The 12725-nt window shown below is 36.6% G+C and overlaps 1 long non-coding RNA gene across 1 annotated transcript; it reads left to right on the forward strand.

Moving 5' to 3' along the window:
* The first annotated feature begins 9959 nt into the window (after positions 1 to 9959).
* Positions 9960 to 11950, forward strand: LOC113309167. Its single transcript, XR_003340417.1, has 3 exons — positions 9960 to 10194; positions 10423 to 10502; positions 11682 to 11950. It is a non-coding gene; the product is annotated as an uncharacterized LOC113309167 (long non-coding RNA).
* The last annotated feature ends 775 nt before the right edge of the window (positions 11951 to 12725 follow it).

Genomic DNA, 12725 nt, shown 5'->3' on the forward strand with positions numbered 1-12725 from the left:
CCCACACCTTACGTGTGATACTAGTTGCATAGCTAGAGTCGATTCTCCTATAATCTTTGGTTTCTTCTTCTAAACCAGGTTAACGACTTAAAGACTTGATTGGGATTGTGAAGCCAGACAGATACTACTTTTCTTGTAGTTGTGTGATCTGATCTTGCTTTTTCTATCGTACGAGTACAATTGAAATAATTGGCTTGAGATTTTATGTCTACGATAGGCAAGATAGAAAAGTAATCACAAACACTTCGTCTCATCGTTTGTGATTCCACAATATCTTTTTTCGCTGTGTCGATTAAGATTATTGTAAGGTGATCAATAATACTAGGTTGTTTTTCGGGAATATAAGACCGGTTTATTGATTAGTTCATGTTCAACTTGATTTATTAAAAGACGGAACAAAATTCGTAGGTATATTCGTGGGAGACGGATTTATCTATTACCGCAGACTTTTCTGTGTGATACAGATTTGTTTATTAAAGTCTTCGACTTTGGGTCGTAGGAACTCTTAGTTTTGGGTGAGATCAGCTAAGGGAATCAAGTACGTAGCATCCTGCTAGGATCAGAGGCGTAGGAGCATAACTGTACCTTGGATCAGTATGAGATTGATTTGGGTTCAACTACAGTCCAGACCGAAGTTAATTTGGAGTAGGATAGTGTTTGTAGCGGCTTAATACAGTGTGTGTTCAATATGGACTAGGTCCCGGGGTTTTTCTGCATTTGCGGTTTCCTCGTTAACGAAATTCTAGTGTCTGTGTTATTTCTATTCCGCATTATATTTGTTTATATAATTGAAATATCACAGGTTGTGCGTTGTTCAATCAATTAGAATATCCGACCTTTTGGTTGTTGATTTAAATTGATTGACACTTGGATATTGGTCTTTGGTACCATCCAAGTTATCTCTCTTTGATAAAGACTCGCAGATTTCTATTTGCTTGAGTAAAGATCAAATCGAGAGATTGAGATATAAACTCTTTGATATACTTTTTAGCTAGATTGAGTCTGACTGTCTAGTTGATTCTCTAGAAAGTATATTGGAGTTTTTCCATACAAATTGCTAATCAAATTGTTGGGTGTGGTTGTTGTACCCCCACTTTTTCAATTGGTATCAGAGAAGGAAAACACGTTTAAGACCTTACAAGTCTGTGTTTGTAGCAATCTGACTCTATGAACAGAAGTGTTATCTCATTAAATGCACTACCAGATCCAGGGATTCCAGAATTCTCTTCTGTAACTGATTTAGTTAAATCCGTAGAAGAAATTCTGTCCAGACCACCACCTGGTTTAAAAACTCTTGAAATCTTTTCTGGAATTGAAAAGAAACTTGAAAGCCTGTCTTCTGACGTTGATATATTTCTCCATAATGAGCAGGAATCTCTTGAGAGGCTAAACTAAGATGTGACAAATAATATTTTTGTAGAGGTTGATATTGATTCTGTCATCAATAAGTGATGTGCTTCTCTTCTTGAAGGTTCTAGCAATAACCTGCAAGTTTTGGTCCAAGAGAAGTTTAAATCTCAGTCACATGAATACCTCGTTACACATAAATTTTGTCTTTACTCAATTCCTGATATGTATTTTCAAGATGGCTTCAGATAAAACTATTGTCAATCTCTGATAAAATGGAAAAAGAGAAATCAGATCTTCAAAAATCTCTTAATTCTTATAATGCTCTTTGATAGTTCTATGACAATTGTGTTCTGGGATGGTCTCAGTTTTTCGAGATGTAAGAGTTGTTGGAAAGAAGCTCTCTCATGGTGTTATGATGTGCAAACACTGTTAGACTCATGGTTCACCTTGTACCGAACACGTTCTTGGTTGACACACGAGCGGTTCGCACACGTTGTTTCAGGAACCGTCTCATGAACGAGTCTAGTATTCGAACGTGTCAAATTGTTTGTTTGACATCTAAAAAGAAAATTTTCTCCTTCTCGTTCTCTTCACCGTCTTCTTCAGTTCGAGAACTCAAGAGAAAAACCAACAGTTCGCATACTTCTCCCTCCCCTGTCGATTTCTTCTCTCAATCTTCTTGATAATAGATTGTACCATTGGAATCAGAAGAAGACACTGCTTCTTGGGTCAAAAACAGTTTGTTCTTCTAAGTTCGTGTTTGTAATTCACCATTAGCACCAGTTCGCAAACCAAGTAAGTTTTCAATTTCGTTTTTGTATTCTTTGCAATCATGAGTAGAAGAAGAACTAGGCATGTAGGGAGTTCAAGCCAACAAGCGAGAAATGAATCATTCTTTGACCCTAGTCTCGGTGATGGGTTCATCAACCTTGCCGCTCGCGAACTGTACCTAGTGCTCAAAAACAAAGCACCCATCTGTGAAAGGTACTATGATGCATGATGCATCCAAACTGGATGTTCCCGGTTTGGTCGGGTTTTTCAATAAGAATGATTTGGGAATAATTCATAAACCTCTAGGGAGTGTTCATGTTGATATGTTCACTCAGTTTTATGTTAATATTCATGATGAAGACACTGTTCTCTGTTCTTTCAAAACCATGGTTGGAGGCGCTATTTTTACTGTGAACCGTTCTGTCATCTCCGACCTGCTTAGTGTGCCTCTAGGAGGTGAGAGATATCCTCCTCCTGAGTTTGGTAGACTTCCCTTAGGAGTATTTTCAAACAGGTTGTTTGATAAAGACCTCTCTCGAAATTATGGTAAGGTTTATGTAAGAGGAGCATGATTGTTTCTCAAAGTTGCAGCAAAATTTATTGTGGCAAATATGATGCCTAGTACTTGTGACAGCAACTCTTGGACCGAGGGACTTACTGAGTTCATCTACTACATTGTTAAAGAGAGAAATATTGAATTCTGTGGAATTATCATTGATCAAATGATGAGTGTCAGACACAACACAGGAAAGAAACCAGGTTTCCCTTGTCTCATTTCATCAAGAATTTGTGTTAACTCTAATATTCCTGTCTTTGGCTCTGATCTTGGAGGACCAACTTTGATGACTATGTCAAGCATTGAGAAGATGATGCCATCTACAGTCAAGGTAGATTGAAGAGCTCCTAGGACTCCAGCTGCTGAAGAACTATCTCGCCTTCGAGCAGAACTTGCTGAACAACGAGAAGAAAATGTGGTTCTCAGAGAGCAAGTAGATTATGCATGAAATGTTGTTCCAGAGCTGCTCGAGAATTTTTATGAAATTGAAAGAGATCATTATGAATGGATTGACTGATCTCTCATATCTATATCTGTCTTTGCCACTATCTGTTTAAACTTCTCTTTGTTGGATTTAAAGTTGGGTTATTTGGTTTTTACATTTTGGCCAAAGTTAGTGTTTGGTCTAATATTTGTCCAACTTAGAGTTTGGTACTTGGAAATGACGTTGACTTTTGTTGACTCTGTTAAATTCAATTTTAATTAAATTATTCTATAAATATTTGTGCATTTACTATCTTACTCCTCGCACACACTTTTTACACACTTCAAAGTTAACTTAACCTAACTCTCCATCTCACTTCCTTCGATATTTCGTTCTTCTCCATCTGTCGACCAGACCTTACACCACCCTCACCGCCATCCTCCGACCAACAAAACCTTGCTTAGATCCATCGGAAACAATTAACAAAATCAATTATCAAAAAGATAATCCATTCATCAATCAAGAAAATCATCAAAAAATCAATCGAGATCTAATCACCACCGTTTTAATTTTTTCTCTTTTAACTAAAAACATTACCAGTTCGGGAATTTCTCTGCACAAACTTCACTCCTGAACATAGTTATTTTCTTGTTCACAACCTTATAAACACCACTTGCAGATATAACAGTAGAAAGATTACCATTTATTTTTATTCATTAATTAATTAATTGAATCTTACTGTCCCCTCATCTTATTTAAATCTTCCCCAAAACCCTAAATCAAATCTTGATGTCTTTAACTTTTAGTTAGAATCATATTCTGATCATAACCCACTGTGATTCGATCAAAACCCATTTACCAATTTCAAGAAAACTCTTCAACATTTATCTATTTTTCACTCTGATTCTGATTCATATGATTGAACTAACTGCTTTTGAATCGATCCCCTACGCGTTTTCGGACCAACTTCGCAAATCTGAAAAGCTCAATCCAAACCAGGGTCGATAAATGCGGTCTTGTTACTGTTGTCCTTTAGAATCAATGAATAAAATGCTTGACTAACCGTCGAATTTGATTATTGAAACTTGTGAAACTAATAAGACAAACTTCATCTGATATAAGAATATTGGGGTCTGGAGACGGAAGAGAAGATGGGTTGGCCATAGAAAAGAGACAGGAAGAGGTGACTGACAGTGTTTTTGCAGTAGTAGTGATAAATATATGGTGGTGGCGGTGAAGGGTTTGGGAAGGAAGTAATGGGCTTTCTCTTTCTTATAAAAGAATTTTAGGGTTAATAAATGATCATTATATGCGTAAATATCAGTAAAATGAAGGGTACAATAGTAAATTAGTTTAGTAATAAATTTTTATTTGAAAGTTTTAATAATTTTTTAACAGAAGTCAATTTTTAAGACAGTCAATGGGGGTCAATGCCATTTCCAAGTACCAAGCACTAAGTTGGACAAAAGTTAGACCCAACACTAACTTTGGCCAAAATGTAAGTACCAAAAATCAAATAACCCTTTAAAGTTTATGACTCCGTGGTGTAATAACTTTTTATGGCACAATGGTTTGGATGATTATGCTTTTAAGTCAAATGCTATTTGCGTTAAATCCACAAGAAGTGCAGATTATCTTGTCAAAAGTAAAGTCTTTCGTAAGTCGATATGCATGTATTCATAAAAGAATGAATGGACTTTTGACAAATACAAAAGTTAAGCCTATATTGTCAATTATTGATAGAAGATAGGTTAAAATCTTTTGTTTGCAAGGATTATGTCTATTGTATGTCATTGTGTAAATAGTGATGGAAAATAGAAAGAATTCTTGTGTATTCCGCAGTAATCGATCTTCCCTGATCCATACTTTATGTATTACTGTGAGGCTCTGTAAAGTGTCTTATGTTGAGCATTAAACAACCAAGTTGATTATTTTTGATTAGCTATGTTGTTGTTCCGTGAGGTACTTTATGTCGAGCATTTTCAACTAAGTTAATCATCTTTTTTTTTAAAGCATGAATATATTAAAAGGGAACTAAATGGAGATTACACGGGGGAAGTAATTCCCATAGAGTCACTTAATAGAATTTGATTAAGAAAAGGCGGATTTGCTTGATCCCATATCGTTGTCGAATAGTTTCCTTCTTCACTTCTATCTGCTGCAAAGTTTGTTATACCATCAGCTGCTTGGTTGTCTTCTCTATAATTGTGTTGAATGTGGCAGGAAGGTATGCAGCGCAGTCATTGTTTGATTTCTGTAATCATTTGTGATATATACCAAGGATCTTCCGCTGATGTTCTTATAAAGCGCATGAGATTCTTAGAGTCCGTTTCAATTATCGCTATTGGCCATTTTCTTTCCATCGTTGTTCTAATTGCTACTACGGTTGCCCAAGTCTCTGCTATCAGCGCAGTAGTTAAACCTAGAGGCTGCGCAAGTGCCATAATGGTTTTTGCATTCGAGTCCGTGCAAATGAATCCCTCTCCTGTCATACCTGGATGACCTCTAGCAACTCCATCTGTGTTAATTTTTATCCAACCCGAATCTGGAGTAGACCATCCAACTTGAATGATTGTAGTTGTTCTTGTCATGGTTCTTACGATCATTGGATTTGGATCTCCAGGTAGCACCGGTGGGGAGATTTTTCTTGCCCATTCAAATTCTTGTTGTTGTGCTAGAGCTGTTCTTAGGATGTTTTCTGGGTGAGATTGGGATTGGTTGAAGACAAGTTCATTTCTGGTTGTCCATAGTGTCCAAAAAAAGAAAACAGAAAGATGTGATGGTGGTTATATCGGTAGAAGCTTGTAGAAGATGTAATATGGTTGTTTGAGGATTTACAGTGATTGGTTGGTTGTTATGTTGAAGATGGTTTGTTGGTATGCGGTTTAAGAGGCTGGTCCACGCCGCTATTGCCACAGGACATTGAATAAGCATGTGTGTCACCGTTTCTGGATCGGAGTTGCATCTGGGGCACATGTTTGAATTGGTGAGGTTGATGTGGTGTAATAAAGAGAAGGTTGGTAAACCTTCGTTGATAGCTTTCCACAAGAAAAGCTGAATTTTTGGAGGACATGGTAAGGTCCATAGAAATTTGGTGGTTGGGAGGGGCTTTATGGTTGTGCGAATATCTTGTTGGGTTAAACAATTGTATCCAGAAGTAGTGGTATATTTTCCGGATTTCGAATGTGGACAAATTATTTTATCTGGGATGTTGTCCAAGGGAAGGTGGATATTGATAATATGTTGTATTACATTAGGTGGAAGGTTGTGCAACTGGTCATGTCTCTAATTATGAGTAAGAGGGTCAATTATATCAGCTACAGTTTGGATAGGATAGCAATGGGTAGGATTAAGGTTAGGAAAATGAGGTATCCAATTAGCTTGGATGGGGGTGTCTAAACCATTTCCTATGCGACGAAATAACTGTTGTTTTACAAAAGGTATAAGGGACGCCATTTGCTTCCATTGCGGGCTGGAAGTAGAAGGAAAAGTGATTGGACCTTGAAAAATTGGTTGATGTTGGAGGTAATTCTCTTTGTAGATACCGGTGCAGATGGAATGAGGTTGATCATGAATATTCCATAGTCTTTTCATGAGCAGATCCTTATTGTGATGGCTACTCTTCCTGATGTCGACTCCTCCTTTTGCTATCGGTGTGTGGAGTCTATTCCATCCCATAAGGTGAAGTTTTCTAACAGCGGAGTCATCCCCCAGAAAAAATTTCTGGTAATCCGGTCGATTTGTTTGTGGACATGAGTGGGGAAGAGTTCTGTTTGCATAAGGTGGTTAGAGGTTGGAGTTAAGGAGTTTTTAATGAGAACTAACCTCCCGGCAGGTGTAAGACATTTTGTCATCCATCCTTGAGCTTTACGAGCTAGCCTTTGAAGCAAAGGTTCGAAAATGTGGCGGGATGTTCTCCCATGTTTGAATTGGACTCCAAGATAGATAGGAGGGGTTGAAGTGGTTGGCATGTTGTAAAATTGGTGTAGAATATTTATATCGTTTTGCAGTAATCTCGGATGGTGGATGATTGTTGATTTGGTTGTGTTGATTATTTGTCCTGCCGATGATCCATATGATTGAAGTAACTTTTTTAGGTGGATGTTACTCTCTTTGGAGGCTCTATAGGTGATTAGGAGATCATCTGCATACATAAGATGTAATATGGGTGGTGCTTTTGCGATATTCTGAGACCTCGAACCAGCTGTTTGGCTTCCAGTTTGGCAAGATTTGTTGATAGAATTTCAGCACATATAATGAAAATGTATGAAGATATGGGATCACCTTGTCTTATGCCCCTCGTCGGTGTGATGAAACCATGAGGGGTTCCATTGATGTTGATAGAGTAGGTGACTGAGCTGATACATAACATGATATAGTCCACAAAAATTACCGGGAACCCTAATTTGGTAAAGGCTTTTTTAATAAAACCCCAGTCAAGGCTATCATATGCCTTTTGGATATCTAATTTAAGAGCAATTTTGGGTTCTTTGGTGATGGTTGAGGTTTTAATGTAGTGGAATAGTTCTCCTGCAATTGCGATGTTATCATGAATTGAGCGTTGAGGGACGAGGGCGCTCTGATATGGGCTTATCAGAAATGGGAGAAGGGGTCGAATGCGGTTGACTAGAATTTTTGATATGATTTTGTAACAGACATTGCAGGGGCTGATAGGTCTGAATTGAGATGGTTTTGTTGGGTGGTTCACTTTTGGAATTAACGTAATATTTGTGTGGTTCATGAGGGGGTGGATATTTAGAGAATTAAAAAAACTTCGAACCATAGCTATTATTTGTGTGTGAGTGGTATCCCAGAAAACTTTGAAAAACTTACTTGTATAACCATCCGGCCCAAGGGCACTTTTTGAATTGATGGAGAATAGAGCTTGCTTGATTTCTTGTACTGTTACTTCTGCTGAGAGTGAATCGCATTGTTTGGATGTTAATCTTGGCGCTATTTCCTCATATAGCTCTTCATCTATTATTGTGTTCGGAGCTGTGTATTGAGTGGTGAAATGGTCCAGGATGATCTGAATTACTTGATCTTTATCAGAAACCCAGTTGTTTTGATGATCTTGTAATTGTTGAATGTTGTCGCGACTGCGGTGTATGGTAGCTTTGGTGTGGAAGAAGGTCGTATTATTATCTCCTGATTGGAGCCATTGTATTCTGGATCTTTGTTGCCAATATGTGGCATGACATTGGAGTAAGGTGAGGTGATGATTCCTTAGCTCCTTTTCTTGATTTAGCCAATATGCTAATTCCTCGCCATTATGAATGGCGCACTGATGTTGTGCTCTCTGAATTTGCGTTGTTGATTTGCGTATTAATTTTGGAAGATGCCCAAAGGTGTCCTTGTTCCAATCCATAAGAGTTTGTCCAGTGGTGATTAGCTCTAATTGAAGGTCCAGAGCAGGTTCAGCGTCACTTTGTTGAGTCCAGGAAGAATCTACAACTTGCTTGAGATGAGGGTGTGTCAACCATAAATGTTCAAATTTGTAATTTTTTTGTCCTTGCCATTCAATTGCTTTGGTGCGCAAAAGGATGAGAGCGTGATCAGACGCTATTCTCGGAAGATGAGTGACGGCGACATGAGGATTTGTCGTGCGCCAATATGGGGTTGCAAGAGCTCTGTCCAATCTTTCTAATATGTTGTCTTGACCCTGCTGATTGTTTTTCCAAGTGTATGGATCCCCACGAAATCCTAGGTCAATGAACCCCATTTGATCTATCATTGTGAGGAATGGCTGAGTCTCGCTATAGTTGACTTGTCTTCCTCCTTTCTTCTCTGATTGGTTTGTGACTTCATTAAAGTCTCCTATCAACACCCATGAGGTTGAGTTGGTTATGTTGGGGAAAATCTTTGGGAAATCCTGCCAAAAATCAGATCTTGCCGCCGGATGTGGAGGACCGTAAATGCCCGTGCAAAGCCATGGTTGTGTCGGAGTTGGGGGAGTGACAAGAACATGGATGAAACTCTGGGATTGAGTTATCACTTGAACATTTAGGTTGTTCCACATGAGGCAAAGTCCTCCTCTTCGACCAACTTTGGGGACTGAGGTTAGGTTATGGAATTGAAGGGATTGAGCAACTCTTGACATGTGTCTTTCATTAGCTAAAGTTTATGAAAGGAAAAGTATATCAGGCTTGTGTAAGGATATTATATCTTTTAGGTGTTGTATAGTGGATGGATTATTGATGCCCTGGCAGTTCCAGGCCAAAATGTTCATGATGTGGCCGAAATATTTGGAATGATGACGAGAAAAAATAAAGGGGGAAGAAATAGAAAGTAGGTGGGATTGCTAATGGGCTTTAGATAATTTTTTCAAATAGGTTCTTGGCTTGAGAAGGTCTTGGGAAGGTTGAACAGAAAATGGATAAAGAAAAAGATTCAACACAGAACACAATTAAGTTATTAATTAAAGTCGGTGAGCTGTGATGATTGACAAAATATTATAGTGTCGTGACAATCGGGAAAGGGAGGAAATTGAAGTTAAAAACCTAAGAGAGAATATTTGTGAAAGCCGGTTTAGGGTTGTGAAAAGTTGAGGTGAAATACGGGGTGGGGGTTTAAAAGTATGGGAATTTGAGTGGGTTTTATGAACGGGCTTGTCTGAGGATTGGCTTAAGCCTGCTGAAAACTGAAAGTATGATGATCACCTATAAAGAATAGGGAAAATTAGGCTATGGCCCAATCCATGGATAATCCATAATATGAGGCCCCTAGTTAAAAGAAGTTTATTATCAGGCCCCGAATTAAAAATAATTAAAATATAAGATGAAAAGACTAGACTACCCTTTAGTATATATATGTATGTAAACCTACCTTGTTCCATCTTCTTCCACAGTCGGTCTGTTTTTAGAGAGAGAAATAAAATGAGAACAAAGAAAATTAAGAGGAAAAAAATCAGATCTAGATACTAATATAACAAATCGATCGATAATGCCTAAAGAAATGGAACTAGGTAGGTTTAAGATCAAACCTAATCAATTGATTTTCGATCAAACCTAATCAATTATCATCCCAGATCAAAAAAATGGGAGGAAACAATCAATCGGTGAAGAAGAAAAGCTAGAAGAATCGACCTTAGCAGGTATGTTTGATTCGATTTTGATGTTTTCTATGGTTTCCTATATGTTGATTCTAATTTCTATAAATCTCTTTTTCTTCTTTCCCCCCGAATTTTTTTTTGTATTTTGTTGGAATCATTATCCCTGAATTTATATGGTTTTATGGTATTCTTACATATTTTCTTAGATATATGGTTTAAAAAGGTCTGAAATATGTATATAATAATGGATCTCTCTTTTTTAAACTGTAGAGAAATTCAGAGAAAAAGAAAACGATTCGCAACACCAAATTGAGAAAGAAAAAATGTAAAAGAAAAAAACTATGACAAAGGTAATTTTGCGCGAAACTGCTACTGTTTTTCATATTAATTTTTTGTTTGGGAAAAAAAATATTGCTAGCTGTTGAAAGCGTTAATTTTATGATTTTATTGTTTAGAATATTAAATGTAATTTGTGATATATTTGTTCCAAAATTTATTGGGAGAAAATTTACATTTTGTACAAAATGTACAGGGAATCCTTGCTAGAAAATATGACTGTCTTGGATCTTAGCGTATTAGAATGATGGAAACAATGGTATCCTCTTCATATTAATCATTTCCCGCTACCACATTTGAGATAGCCTTCTTCTTTTATTGTATTGATAACTTTGTAGATTCCGCCAATATGTTGAATAATTTGCAGATTGGGTAACACCAAGTACTACTAGATGAATAACTTAGTTAGCTAGTTGTTTAGTTTGTTGTATAAAACCACACAATTATATTTTACCTTTTCGTTGCTCAATTCTGAATGTGTATTGTTAGTTTTTACTGGGTTTCAAATCTTTGGCATAACTGTAACTATGATCAAACAAAAACTGAAATTGATTCGTACGCAAGTTTTCAATTCTGAACGTGTATTTACGAGTTACACATGCATATGGAATGTGTAACGAGGAGTTACACATGCATATGAATTGTGTAATTGGGTGTTACACATGTATTTAAATATTTTGTTTCTCTCTATCATAGCTTGTGTACCCAACGTATGGGAATGGTGTTCCCTTTTTCTCTCGGAAGCATAATGTTTGAGAACACACGATGGGTGGCTTTAGAAAAAGCTAGTTGTTTAGTTTGTTGTATAAAATGATACAATTAGATTATATCTTTTTTTGTTACTCAATTCTAAATGTGCATGGTAGTTTTTACTAGGTTTCATATCTTTGGTATAACAGTAACTATGGTTGTATAAAAATTGGAATTGATTTGTATGAAACTTTTCAAATCTAAATGTGTACCTAGAAGTTACACATGCATATTGACATGTGTAACCAAGAGATACGCATGCCATATGCATGTGTAAACAAATATTACTCATGCATATGACTTATGTAATTCGGAGTTACATACGCATTTAAATATTGGATGGCACTGAAACTATGTACCGGACATGATATTGATGTAGTAGTTAAAAATTGATGGTTACTTCTTTTGAGATGTTGTGACTTGTATTTTCATTTTTGTTGCAGTTTCCTTTGTATTCTATGCACATCTTGATGCTGTTTAGATGCTACAGTTTCTCAACATTGAAGAGATGTCTGAAACCTCATCAAGCCATGGTGGGGTAACATCTGTGATTGGTTTTATTGAGAAATTATTGAGAAGCTCCATGTTGTTTTATTGAGAAGTGAGTTGCGGATACTCATGTAAATGGTTAATGTAACAATTAGCTTAATGTTACCATCTACTTTGGCTGTACGTTAATGAAATGTCCTAATTCATACTTTTAGTTTTGATATTTTATTTTCTGTCAGTTTGTTCTTGTATTTGTGAATTACACATCCAGAACTTTTAGTTTTGATATTTTCTTTTTTGTCAGTTTGTTTCTTGTGTTTATTAATTACACATCCAGTTAACGTGCGTAACTCGATGTTAACATGCAACTTCATATCGTAACTCGTAGCTACATATGCATATAGTTTAATTGATTCCAGATTCTTCTAGGTCGGAGTCTTTTTTGCAACTACGTACCTGATTCCAGATTCTCCCATGCCTGAGTCTGTTTTTTTCCTTCCAATTAGCATGTGTAACTATAAGCTACACATCTAATTAACATATGTAACTTGCAACTACACATCCATACAGCATGTGTAACTTCCATCTACACATGCATCTGAGTAGTATAATTAGGAATTACACATGCATTTGACTTGTGTAATTAGGACTTGCATACACTTGCATATGACTTGATGAATATATACATTGCTCTTTATTTACAATAATTTTCTCAACTATCATTCGCCATAGTTGATTTTTATTATTCATCAAGAAGAAATAAACACAAAAATACACAAAAAGTCTACGTTTGGTGATCATAAATCAGTTCACATACATAAAAATAAAAAATAAAAAACAAGAACATCAAAGGTATCATACGAAGAGAACGAATTTTCCATTAACTTTAATATTGTGTGCATCAGTTTCCAGAAGAAAATAACTCGACTGTCTACTCTAGACAGAGGGTAGAGGGCATAATTTTTGAAATACCAAGTATGATTCTAATATACCAATCC

This window comes from Papaver somniferum, chromosome 9, assembly GCF_003573695.1.
Source record: "Papaver somniferum cultivar HN1 chromosome 9, ASM357369v1, whole genome shotgun sequence".
NCBI classification, from domain to species: domain Eukaryota; kingdom Viridiplantae; phylum Streptophyta; class Magnoliopsida; order Ranunculales; family Papaveraceae; genus Papaver; species Papaver somniferum.